Source organism: Sebastes fasciatus, chromosome 23 (genome assembly GCF_043250625.1).
Source record: "Sebastes fasciatus isolate fSebFas1 chromosome 23, fSebFas1.pri, whole genome shotgun sequence".
In the NCBI taxonomy this organism is placed as follows: Eukaryota; Metazoa; Chordata; class Actinopteri; order Perciformes; family Sebastidae; genus Sebastes; species Sebastes fasciatus.
In genome coordinates this window covers 4342772-4357152 of record NC_133817.1, presented here as the reverse complement: position 1 = coordinate 4357152, position 14381 = coordinate 4342772, and positions in this window count along the sequence as shown.

The window sequence follows — 14381 nt, the reverse complement described above, 5'->3', positions numbered from 1 at the left end:
TAATATTATGACTTTATTCTCGTAATATTAAGATTTTTTTTCTCATTAAGTTATGACTTTATTCTCGTAATATTATGACTTTTTTTCTCATTAAGTTATGACTTTATTCTCGTAATATTATGACTTTTTTTCTCATTAAGTTATGACTTTATTCTCGTAATATTATGATTTTTTTCTCATAAAGTTATGACTTTATTTTCATAATATTACGACTTTTTTTCTTGAAATAATATGACTTTATTCTTATTAAATTAGGACTTTTTTCACGTAATATTATGACTTTATTCTCTAAATCTTGATTTTTTTTCGCCCAATGTGGCCCCAATACTCCCTCGTAGAATATGACAATAGGATATTAAATTTAGTCAGTTTCAGCCTCCATAGATTACACGTGGTAATGTTATTTATAATCGAATGGGACACTTTCTAAAAGTACATACATGAGTTAAAAGGCAGAGAATAACAAGGTATTATGTCTATAAAATACATTATTTAGATTAACACTGTCTCTTCACTGACTACTTTCAATATTTACGAGCTCTACAGTACCAAATAAAGCCGCTATAGGGCTATAGAACACTCTATGCACTGCTCTGTCTGTGAGAATTCACATGATCCTCACTGTTTGACACAGTCAACAATAAGTGATCAGGTCATAGATAGAAACACAAACACTGGAGCTCAGATTATGGAAGCATGGCGCTCCCAAAGTCCAAACAGAAACCTCACACCGGCTCGCACTGTTGAGGTTGAGGTGCAGCTCGCAGAGGGAAGCCAAGAGAAATGTGATTTTTGTCTCACAGACAGAGTTTAGTTGAGACCGAAGGGATTCAGAGTGAACATGATCCCTGAGATAAAATAAAAAAAACATTAGGATCCAAACATCGCTATTGTTTCAGGAACATTTGTGTTAATATTAAAACGGCTAAATGTATTTTTTTGATAGTATTTTGATGGGACATCTATTATGTTTATACTTAAAGGGAATATGAGTACACACACAGACAAAAGACACAACAGGTTACCAGCTCTCCATATAAAGAGTATAACCCGACACCATCACTGTTTACTCTGCTGATCAGCTCCTTCCATCACCCCAACCCCCTCCTCAGGCTCTATTGTTGTTATAACTAAGGTTTAATGTCCATGTTTGTTAAGGGAGGATAAGTTCTCTGAGGAGACTCCTGCTCGGATTCTTTAAGAGCTCCCTTAAAGGAGCAGTGTGTCGCATTTTGTGAGATTGCAAATTGCAACCGACTGAGTCGTCCTCCGCTCAACCCGCTCAGCTCAGCGCGTCAGAGAACTACGGTGGCTTTTAGGTAACTTAAAAAACGGCAGAGGCTGTTGTCAAAAAACACCTGAGTTTCGTCTCTTTGCATCTACTGTATACTCTTTGCACTCTCTATGTAGATATGAAGGGTTCATTCTAAGGTAACGAAAACCCTGACGTTTCTTAGGTTAAGGGGCTCTTCTCATTTCTCAGTTTGTACATCCTCAATTCCTTTCCTCACCTCCTATCCTTGCGTCTTAGTCCCTCCCTACCTGAGATGCGAGCGGAGGAGGCGAGGAAGAGATACGAGGAGAGAGGCGTCGAGGCATCAGGTCTTTAACAAAATGAGACATTTTAAGCGATGTGAATTACCTGTACGTCCTCGCTCAAAGCTCCTCCAGCAAGCCTCCCCTCCTTACCTCTCTCCACATTTTAGGAATTGAGACGTCCGTCAAGATGGCACGCTCAGATCGATTTCCGGGTCGCTAGCAGGAGGACGGAGGACAGAGGAGACGAGGAGATGAGGCGCCACAAAATAGAGAAATGAGAAGGTGATGAATGAAAACATAGTTCTGAATATTATATTCCATTTCTGCTCTCCTGAGTCCTACACACTGGACCTTTAAAGAGCAGATCTAACTTTAGTGTCTCAGTATTATAAGGTCATTTCTAGGAGACACGGTTGAGGTGAGCTCATTAAGCTTTTGGACTCATTAAACCAGCCAAACTGTGGCTACGTTCCAATCGCATACTTTTTACTTTTATTCCATACTGCAGCTGCTCTTACAAAGTACGTACTGTTGCATGCACTATGCATACAATTGGGACATACTACTTGCACTTTGAACTTTGACCCTCTTGCTTATATACACACTGCACAGAGGATTGTGGGTCAGAGTAGCCAGAAAAACTAGCTGGCTTGCAAAATGTGACAGGATGTAGTAGGACATCCTGTTACTTTTGGCGTACTGCGTTTGACACACTATGTACTGTATGTATTTGGACATACCAAAATGAGTCAGCACTTGTTACCCTCCACACTCATCATGTCTACCAGCGTGCTACACTAATATGTTCAATACATTATATGTTATCTTATATGTAATTTACAGTTCGTAATTACAGTAGTTTATAAACCATTTTTTAAGTAATTGAGCTTAGAAACAAACACAATAAGTACACAAGAGAAAACAACATCAGCATTCAAAATTGAAATAAAATAATTAAAAAAATAAAATAAAATAAAAAAATATATAATAATAATACAAAGAGAGAAAAAAGGAAATAATAATAATAAATAAATAAGTTAATAATACAAAAAAGAAAAAGGGAGGGGTGCAGAGATATAACAATATAATTTACAGAAGCCCACACATGCGTCCGCATAATATGTTAAATACAGAGTCAGATATTTGGTTTTCAAATAGATTTTTTACCTAAATTAGGAATAATTCAACTTTGCATACATTGAGAGATTAAATAGACAAAACTCTACTAAAGTGAAGACACAGTTGTCCCGGTCTGCAGGTGTTCTCACTTACAGTAACAAGCAGGTGTGGCTGTTAAACGAGAACACCTGTTATACCTTAGAGGCAGAGTGAAGGCAAGTCTCAGCACATTACAACTGTATATGAAATAGCTCAGATATATTGTCCATACACATAAATCGCTTGGATCCACATGGCTGGATTTTGCACTGTAAAAACATGCTAACTTAAATTAGACATGGATGAGGAGTAGGCAACTAGTGGACATCATGTATCCCACCAGCAGGGGGCGATGTGGTAAATACACTTTTTTAAAAAAAGGTCACAAATGAGCTGAAGTTTGTCCTTGAATCCAACCACAGTGGAATATTTGTTCAGGTTCATTCCTTTATGAGGGCAGAGGACAGTGTCATAAAGCCAAACCTTTCCCATCCTGGTTAAACATGTGTCATTTATAGCTTATATGTTTAAAACAATGTCTCCACTTCTCAGAAGCTGGTAACGTTGTGTTGTTTTTCCTCCCTACCACCTCTGTAGTATATTTTTTAAGTTTACCAAATGTTATTGGAGAGGGATTAACTCAACCAAGCAGCATATAATCCGCTCCATGAAGATGAAATATGAATATCTGTTCCACGGTTGTTCGGTAAATCAAAGAAGAGATCAAGGAAAATGTGAAATCAGAGTGCACCAAACACAATAAACTGGTATTTTTGTCACATGCAATAACATATATCAATATATCAAGTGAATTAAATACTAAATAAATAAACCCTGCTTTATTGATTTATGTCATATATTATATTACTATCATTATAATCATTATCAATATATCAAGTGAATTAAATACTAAATAAATAAATAAAATAAATAAAATAAATAAAACAAATAAAATAAATAAAATAAATAAGGTCCTGCTTTATTAATTTATTTCATATATTATATTACTATCATTATAATCATTATCAATAAATCAAGTGAATTAAATACTAAATAAATAAACCCTGCTTTATTGATTTATGTCATATATTATATTACTATCATTATAATCATTATCAATATATCAAGTGAATTAAATACTAAATAAATAAATAAAATAAATTAAATAAATAAGGTCCTGCTTTATTAATTTATTTCATATATTATATTACTATCATTATAATCATTATCAATATATCAAGTGAATTAAATACTAAATAAATAAATTAAATAAATAAAACAAATAAAATAAATAAGGTCCTGCTTTATTAATTTATTTCATATATTATATTACTATCATTATAATCATTATCAATAAATCAAGTGAATTAAATACTAAATAAAATAAATAAGGTCCTGCTTTATTGATTTAGGTCATATATTATATTACTTGTAACTCATAAATATATAAACTTTGAATAAAGTGAGATGCAGTTTGAGCAAAAGTGACTCAAAGTGATTAAAGCAAATCATTTAGTGCAAGGTGACCCACAGTAGAGACTGGAGAGTAAATGTTATATACTGCATGGTTGTAAATATAAATGTTCAGCAGGCGGCATGGCTTTGTTTAGTCCAGCTTAACACCACAGCAACCAACATTAATATTCATACATACTTGCACCCTGCCGTGAACCCCAGAGGCGGATCTATTTCTATAAATTCTTGTGGTGCGGATGAGCTTGTTCAAACACACCATGAGCTGTATTTAAAATTCTAGTGGAGATCCCTAAGTTTTCAAGAACGGCAGATACGTGGTGCTAAATTACAAGAATGAGTGGAGAGAAAGATGCACTGAATATATTGGAATTTTTGTATTTCGTAAACGTCTAGAGTATGTTCATCTTTGTATGAACTTACATTAAGCATGCAATACTTCCTCAGAGGAAACAAGTGCACTTCTCCTGCCATGAATTTCAGTCAGACGTTCAGCCTGACAGCTCTCTTTTTAAAGGACACATTATGAAATCAACAATTTGAGCACCTGCACACCAGCAAAATGATCCTAGAGACAGCAAAACAAGTAAAAAAGTTATGAAAAATAAAGGTGAGAAAAGGGGGGGAAATGGAGAAAGATACAAAAAAAATGTCAATTTATTTTCTCCCTCCTTTCTATTTGTATAAGAATGAAGGACAAATGACACTCCTGATGACACATATTGAATGACAGCCCCCTCATTCACGTAATGAAGCAGAAATGCATATAGAAATGGAAAAACAAAAGTATGACGAAAAAAATACATAAATAAATACGTTTGTGGAAATTAATAGGTGGGGAAATGCAAAGGGAAAATTACACATAAATAAATAAATACATAAATAATAAATACAGTTAAAAATAAATGAAAAAATATTCAAATTAAAAATAAATATAACAATAATAATACATTTTTAAAGTTAATAAAAAGTAGATAAATAAATAAATGAAAAAAATATTTAAATAAATATAATTATAATAAACTTAAAGTTAATAAAAAAATATATAAATAAATTAAAATAAATTAAAAAATATGAAAATTAAAACAAATAGAATTATAATAAACTTTAAAATTAATACAAAATAAATAGTTAAATAAATGAATAAAATAATAATAAGAAAAGAAAAGAAAAAATACATGGGAAAATTAAATAGATAAATAGGGGAATTAATACAAAGGTAAATTCATTTTTAAAAAAGCTAATTAAAACAGAAATATCAATTTATGTCACATTTTATCAATTAATCAGTGCATACAATTTATTTTTGATTTTGGCAGGTTCTGTCCTCCAGTCCTCAGAAACATATGCAGACTACAAGTTTAAGTCATGAAGAAAACCTCGGACTCTACCACGTACTATTTCTCAGAGACACTCCTTCATTCCGTGCTGACAGGAATGCAGGTAAATCAAAGGAGGAGTTTTAGATAAAGAAAAGCACAGCAGTCCTGGAGGGGTTTTGAAGCTCTGAGTCAACAGAGGCAGGGACAGACATGCACAAGACCAACTCCTCTCCTCTATCTCTACCTCTAGAGGTCACTATGCACCAGAAATCACCTTCACACAGTGTTGAGAGGAGCAGAGCTGAGCTATCACATCATCACGTCACCTCTCACATCATAATGTTCCCTCTGTGCTGGCTGGTGTTTCACTTTACAGCCTGCGTTCCTGATTTAAGGCCGTATATTTAAACCTGTGTGACCGATGAGACCACCGAAGGAAGAGCCTCCTCTTTCAACACCTTGATGTTTACCTTTCCTGTCAGCTTGTTTCCACAAAAGCCAGCGAAGACCCCGACTGTGTTTGGGTCGGAGGGACTGCAGCTGGGGGAGGGCTGCATTCTCACCTCAACGCCTCCCTCTGGTGTGGGGGTGACATCCTCCACCTGTCTCATGCTGCTCTTTACATCCGTATACTGCCACAAACCTCTGATTTAACAGGTATTTAGTTCATTTTATCATAAAGATGTCAATAACACCAAACAAGACAGAAGAGTCGAGACCCAAAGTTCATTCGTGACGTTGGAAACAGTAGCTGACAAAACAATCAGAACGTCTGTTGGACAAAGTCTAGCTAGCTGTTTCCTCCTGTTTCCAGTCTTTAAGTTAAGTCTCATCTGATGGGGGTGAGGTATGGAAGATAAAGATTTAGACAACCACTTTACTGTGATATCAAGTAGCTATAACAAGCAATGGTGAACTGGGAGGAGGTGAATGAGACTTTGTGAAAATGTCAATATGTTTGGGGAGTAACCTCGCACCAACTTTAAATGTCAAAGGCAGATGTAGAGCTTCACTACGCTCGCAATCCCACCATTTAGATTTGATTTTGTTTGGTGTGTTCAGCCAGATTTAAAGTGTTCATATGTAGCCTGCTGCAGAAACATATTTTGGCAGGTACTTTGGAAAAAAACATGCAGACAATTTGAAGCGCTGTAAAGACTTGATGCAGCAAAGACTGTATGAAGGTCAGTGATCGGTCTAAAATACCATGTGACGGGTCGTGAAAATGTTCCATTACTGCTTCCATATTTTTTTTAGCATTACTAAGAGTAAAACTGAATATCAAAGCTCAAAGATACCACCTCCCCTCCCATACAGTACATAGTTTTCTTTTTTTTCTCCCAGGTGGTCAACCAGGTACCTCCAGAAACAAAAAGCTCAAGCCGGGCCTGAAAGCCGCGCATCGTCGGTCGCCAAACAATAGGTCAAGATGAGGAGGTGAGAGGAGGAGGAGGGTGAGCATTCAGGAGGCGAGCAGCGGGAGGTTTGGGGAAGATAAAAGTTGGGTTGGGGGTCTGGGTTGAGTCATCAGAGTCCCCCCTCCTGATTACCTCAATGCTGAGCACACACCACAAATAATCAGGCTTATTTGGTCCTGACAATTGGAGGGGTGTTACCCAATCACAACTAATACTTTCAACCATTTGAATTACCGTTCAGAAGACATTTTAAAGTGGATATAAGTTATTAGATATAGGTGTTACATAAGGCTTTTACAAATATGTGAGTACCTCCCTGAATTAAAACAATAAGCAGTCTGGTGACGCTCTAACTGAAAACACATTTTCCCCCCGCAGGCTCTCTCCCCAGTTATCTCCCATCAGATAGGCTGTGTTCACTTCCTTTATAGTCTTTTCAAAATGAGTCACCTATTAACAGTACATTGTTTGCAGCATTGACCCTTTTAACCCATCACTGACCCGACGGCTGTGTGGTTTAATCTAACAAGTGTTCTTTGAAATGCAAATGTAACGACCCCCTTGTTGGCATGCACCAACGTCAGAGTCACGTCTCAGCTCTGGCCAGCAGGTGAGGAGGATCAGGAACTGTTTTGCCCCTGAGGGTGTTGATGAACAAGTTACGGGGATCAAATGTGTGACCCCTTAGACCAGGGGTCGGCAACCTGCGGCTCTTCAGCTCCTCTCCAGTGGCTCCCTGTGGATTTTTAAAAATGGACGGAGTACGACGGAGTATTAGGGCCACATTAAGGAAAAAAAATAAAACTGCGATTTCGAAAACAAAGTCATAATATTACGAAAATAAAGTCATAATGTTACGAGAATAAAGTCTTATTATTATGAGAATAAAGTCATAATGCTTTCGCTACTGTGTCAGGAATGCACAAAGTGATGCTACTGCATGATTGCAGTACAATACGGACAATAGATTGCTCCAGGGCTGACGTATCTTTGTCGGCCATGTGAGGGTCACTTGCCACTCAGCAGGCTGGTTGGGTTCATTATCTCTGAGCAGAGGCAGCTGTGGAGCCTAATTGTCCCTGATGAGGATCAGGTGGTTGAAGCCTACAGTACATCTACCCCTGGTTTCAGTGCTCAGGTGCTGACTCCTTGTCTCTTTGTCAGAGGTAGTGAGAACGCTGTCCTGTTTCTGCTGTATCTGTATAGGGGGGTGTGAATCTGCAGAAGTACCACGTGAACCTATCTGTGGGATTCACTCACCATTTAGCTTCTTCTCTTCTCTGGAGTCTCTTAGAGCGGGTTAGATCTGTGTGGCCTGCCTTCACTGGTTCTTTTGTTTCATTTATGTTCTAGTCAGCTGCTCGGCAGTGGTGTTTTAGTTTTAGTCTTTTCAAGTTATATTGTGTGTAGGGAGCCTTCCTGACAGGCCAACCAGGAAGTTAGCATCTCCCTGGGTTCCCTCGACAAAACCCCAATGGGATTTTTCCATTGGGGTTTTGGATTATTGCAGAAAATAAGCTCTGTTGCAAACAAACATTCACAATACTTGCACGTTTTATTCAGCAAGATAATCTCCACAACACCACTTTTAGGATTTTTTGAAAAGTAAATACAATCGGCAGAAGTAAAAAACTAACGTTAGGCTATAAACAAACTACAACACGGTCGCATGAGCGCGAGTATTATATAGTGTAGTAATAGTGTATTATATTTACTGACATATTTTATATCGCAGAACAAAATGTCAAAATGTCTTAAGCTTGTGTTAACCACAGACCTTATTAAAACACATTTACTTCAAGACGAGGGAACTGGAAGTGCTAAAATGCTAACTAATGCTGGCAAGAAAACCACATTTTTAGTTGATGTTTAATGTTACTGGAGGATGGTAGATCCCTCTTTTATAACGTGTTTTGGGGACAACATCAGTCAATGCAGAGCTTTAGCGCCCCAGTGGTCTGGTGGTCTGTTGATGTGCAACAAATGTGATTTCTATATAAACTAAATATGCTGATGTGTATCCCTCCCACAACCCCCACTGTGTTGCCTCCAACTGTTTGAACAGCTGGGCTTTCATTATCACTGCTGTGGACCCACCGCTGATTCTCCCCGATGGGAGGGGTACGTGAGGTGAGTTAGGTGAAGGTGGGGGGTCCGAGGGGGTTGGAGGCTCTCAGCAGGAAGGAGGTCTGGCGGTGTGACTATACTGCCTTGTTTGGCAGCCGGAGTCAGGAGAGAGACGCACACGCCATCACCGGAAGACTTTCAGTACTGCAAGAGTCTGATTAAAGGTGTGTTATAAGTCTCTACAGATCATGTCCTCAAGAGTTGATGCTATTAATAGAGCAGAAATGCCTGAGATATAACTGGTAAAAATAGAAAAATGTGTAACGAAAATGAGATTCCAAGGACACAAAAACATGTCCTCTTCAAACTGAGGATCTGCTGAAGTGTCCTTGAGCAAGACAAAGAGTCACTGAAGTAGACCATTGAAGGATTCCCTGCCAAAGGAGGGAGAACAAAACACAGTTATTTCACAGAAATCGATGGTTTAACAGGAATCCCATCTCAAGGGACATAGCATGACAATACAAGGACATTCCGCGTGTCATGAGAATGCATTTTTAGCCTTTTAGCCTTTTAGCTTGTCATTTGTACACCATGCAACAAAACTACGGTAACGTATGCAGTTAGGTTTAAGAAAAACATCATGGTTGGGCTTAAAATAAGTACGTAAACTAAGTAAACTACATACAGAAACGATGTAACAAGTACAGAAAACACGTCACAAACGTCACTTCAAAATAACAACATTAATTTGGGACATGAACACCGGTCTGTGTTTGTTGGACCCATCCACCTCTCCTTCCAACCACCATTTAAGCAGTCTTACTCTCTTTTTATTCTACGTCACTCGCTCTGAGCGTAGCATATTTACGCTGGTGTGTTTACATTGCAGCCAGTAGAGACTACATGGCGTACAAATGACTCGCCATTCATTCATATGCCATTTAGTGCAACCGGGCTGGTTTTGATATATACCTTGGCATGTTTTCACTTGCTGATATTACCACGGCAACACTAGATGGATGAATTGTACCTAATCGGGATGTATCTTTAATTATAGTCCCCACAGTGACTGTTTGCATTCGTTCATTTACTTTGAGATACGAGCAACACTTGGATGGTTTCGTTCGTAGTGGATTTAAAGTATACTGCAGTCTTAAGTGTGTCTGTTTCTGATTTTCTCTCCCTTTAGTAACAAAGGAAGCAAATTGAGATCCTCACTATCAGCAATGCATTTTTAGATAATTTATTAAAGAGGACCTATTATACTTTTGTGTTTTTTCCCTTCCTTTAGTGTGTTATATAGTTTTTTTGTACATGTAAAAGGTCTGCAAAGTTATAAAGTCCACACTTACTCTTTCCCACAGAAACACTGCCTTTTCCTCCGTAACGTGGTGATGTCATCAAGTAACACATTTGCATAATACCTGCCTAGCGGCTAGTTTGGCATTCCCTCAAACAAAGCTAGTTAGAGCGGGGCGGAGTCTGAAGAGTTTGATTCGGTTGACCAATCATAACAGAGAAACAGCTCTGAAATATAATAGCTCCTCTTTAATATTTCTCTATGAAGGGAATACTATATACATATATAGCATAAGCACATGTTTGTCGTCTAATAACTGCACTCTGCCGGGCCTATTTAGCATGTTTATCCATGTGTATCAACATGTGAAACGCGTACACACTAATTAAGTCGAGCACCGGGGTGAGTTGTGAAGTAAATGTCAGTGAGGGGGAAAGTGCAAAAGGTTGATTGGGAAGTTAAATTGGATATTGAACTGACTAGTCTGCATGTCGGTCAGTGTGTCTTCGTGCAGAAGAGGGTTATTATTGGATAAAAAAGCACGCCAGTCTAACAACTACAGGATTATTGTGCTACAAATGAGGTGCAATTTCACCTCAGGGCTAAAAGATAATTACAATCAATACTAACCTCAGGCAAATTGTCCTCTATACTCTGACCTTGAACCCAAGGTGAATGCATCTGTTTGCTTCCCACATTTAGATACTGATATCAGTAATGATTTCCATATTAGGAGTGAAATGTCCCTTTACGTCGGTGTCAAGAGCAAAGATAGTCAAGTTCAGGATTAAGAACCTGCTCCATGCTGTTGAGGAAAAAGTGCTTCTGCTTGGTTTCCAGGCACTGTGTGTGTGTGTGTGTGTGTGTGTGTGTGTGTGTGTGTGTGTGTGTGTGTGTATGTGTGTGTATGTGTGTGTGTGTGTGTGTGTGTGTGTGTGTGTGTGTGTGGGTGTGTGTTTTTTTTGAGGGGTGAAATTATGGGGTGAAAGGACGCATGTTGACAAATCATATGGCCACCACACTCACATGCCAAAGTCAGTCGTCCCATTAATTATAAGAGGCAGGCATCCTAACCGAGCCCCACACACACTGCCTCATTTATCCCCGCTGACCGGTTCACACAGCAGACATTTTGTTTTCGGGGCTCTGGGACTTGTAATTGGCGGCGGCCACACAACGCAGACTTTAACACGGGCCACTTTGGAGCCCCTCAGCCACCCGTCAACATCAACCTCACACAGGCTTAGCCCTGACAACACGTACACTGTTCTGACGGTTAAATGCTCCTGTGTTGGGCGGTGAGGACGTGAATACGGCTCGACACCTGGAATGAGCCTCAATGCAGCAACTCCTCCAACAGACATGATGCACACGTGTACTTAAAGTAATACCCTGACCTGTTTTATGTTTCTGGTTTGTTTTAGCCAGACCTCTACCCCATTAAACTGAGGGAGCTTGGGAGAAATTCAAGTTCAACAGTCAGTAATAAAAAAGCAGAGACGCAGCAGATTGTTACAATAATAAAATTATGCAACAGTTGTTTTGGAACCAACCAGTGTTGCTCTCAAAATTGCTGACAAAAAAAGTGGCCACCTCAGAAATCCCAAAGGTCTCCTTCACCAAATTCCTCTCTAGACCTCCTCTGGTGAAGTAGATGTGGCAGCAGGCATTATCAGTCTACATACTAATGTCATCAGTCAACATATCTTCATACGACGGTTCGTATGATATCTTCCGAAACGTTATTCTTAATTTTTTGTGCGTTTTTCCTACGAATGTTCAGCAACACGTCCCACGTGTCAATTTCTGCTCCAGTCTTTTCAAAATAAACTTCTGTCTTCACAGGAAACAACTTGGTTAGGTTTAGACAACAAAACTACTAAGTTAGGTTTAGGATTTGGTCGACTTGGTTAGGTTTAGGCAACAAAACTGCTTGGTTAGGTTTATGAAAAGATTGTGGTTTTGGTTAAAATAACACTGGAAGTGGCGTAACTTAAGTACGGAAGATACGTGACAAAAACTACTTAGTTAGGTTTAGGAAAAGTTTGTGGTTTTGGTTAAAATAACACCGGAAATGGCGTAACTTATGTACGGAAGATACGTGACAAAAACGACTTAGTTAGGTTTATGAAAAGATCGCCGCGAGGTTTAGGCATCAAAACTACTTAGTTAGGTTTAAAAAAAGATCGACTTGGTTAGTTTTAGGCAACAAAACTACTTATTTAGGTTTAGGAAAAGATTGTGGTTTTAGTTAAAATAACGCCGGTGTAACTTAAGTACGGAAGTTACGTGAGAAAAACTACTTAGTTTGGTTTAGGAAAAGATCGACTTGGTTAGGATTAGGCAGCAAAGCTACTTAGTTAGGTTTAGGAATAGACTCTGGTTTGGGTGTTTTTGACCCACCCATCCACCCTGACCTCCTCCCTACTCAACTTTAGTTGCTCTTTATATTTCCTGGTTCACAATTACGTGGATTACATACAAATTGATTTCTTGGGATATATACAAATTAATTTTCGTAGGTATAGAAGAGAAGACTGTCTCAAAAAAACAAAAAAAACAATGATAGTTTTAATCTGATGCATAAAATGATTCCTATTCTGCCGTTTTATATAAGCAATATCCACTGAAAACACCTATGCACACACAGACATACCTTCCATGCCACTCTGCCCCGTTTACTGTATGTTGTTACTGGCAGAGAGTGATACCTGGAGCTATGCATGATGGGTAGGCATTTTTCAGCAAACGTTACTATTCTGAGTATAATGACTGGCCGTCAGCCATTCGCAGCATTAGCAGCTCGGCGAGCTCGCTGCCAACATCTGTACGTGCTTCACACAGACTGCATGAGGTTCTGGCACACTGACGGACCAACTTAAAGCTCTGCATACCTCGAAACTATCCTCCAAACTGTCTGTGGACGGGGGGGTGCAGCGAGGGGTACGGGGAGGTGCTTCACAGCCAGAAAAACATCTATCATGCAGGCGCCGCTGTGACCAAACAAATCAGCGGCGGCTAGAAAATATGATTTCACCAGGAGAGGAATGTGAGAGCTGAGGCACGCTGCGAGGCTGCTGCACACTGTGTACGCTGTGCAGGAAGAACGCATGATGGGATCGGTTGTGGGGACGATTCTAAGGGGCGTACAGCTGGCGAAAGCTGATGGAAAAGGCCCTTTAGGTGCTCGGGGGAGGTCTGGACTGAAAGTCCCAGCTACGCCGTTTGATGAGACATTTCAAAACGTTAAAGTATACTTGGCTTATACCGACAAGTATAGAGAAAAGTCGAAGTGTACTTGGCAAGGATACAGAATAGTCCAAGTATACTTGGTTTATACCAACAAGTACACAGAAAAGTCTAAGTGTACTTGGCTCATACTGACAAGTATACAGAAAAGTCTAAGTGTACTTGGCAACTATACAGATAAGTCCAAGTATACTTGGCTTATACCGACAAGTATACAGAAAAGTCTAAGTGTACTTGGCAAGTATACAGAAAAGTCCAAATATACTTGGCTTACACTGGCAAGTATACAGAAAAGTCCAAGAATACTTGGCTTATACCGACAAGTATACAGAAAAGTATGAGTATATTTGGCTAAGTACTATATGTTAAATTAAAGAAAACTTGCAAGTATACTTGCAGTAAAAAACATTAAACTAGTAGTTTACTGAGAGTATACTTTAAAGTGTACAGTTTAAAGTAAGTTTCGTAAACTAAAAAGTGGGCTACAAGTATATAACTAACATATAACTAGTAAACTAACAGTATAAGTTCACTTGTAGTATAGTTCATATTATAGTTGCAGTACAAAATACAACTTGGATGTAGTTGTGTACTCAAAGTTTACTACTCTTACATTTAGTTTATAAAAGTATACTTAAAAGTATACTTTTATAAACTAAAAAGTGGGCCAATTTAGTCCCAAGAAGTATTGAAGTAGTAAACTTACAAATATACTAGTACATTGATCATAGTATACTTATTACGTAGGGTATACTTGCTTCTTTTTTTGTAAGGGGAAGTAAGAGGTAAGGTTTTCTCCTTGGTCTCTAGATTGAACAACTTGTCGAGCTACGGAGGGAGGTGTTGTTGCCG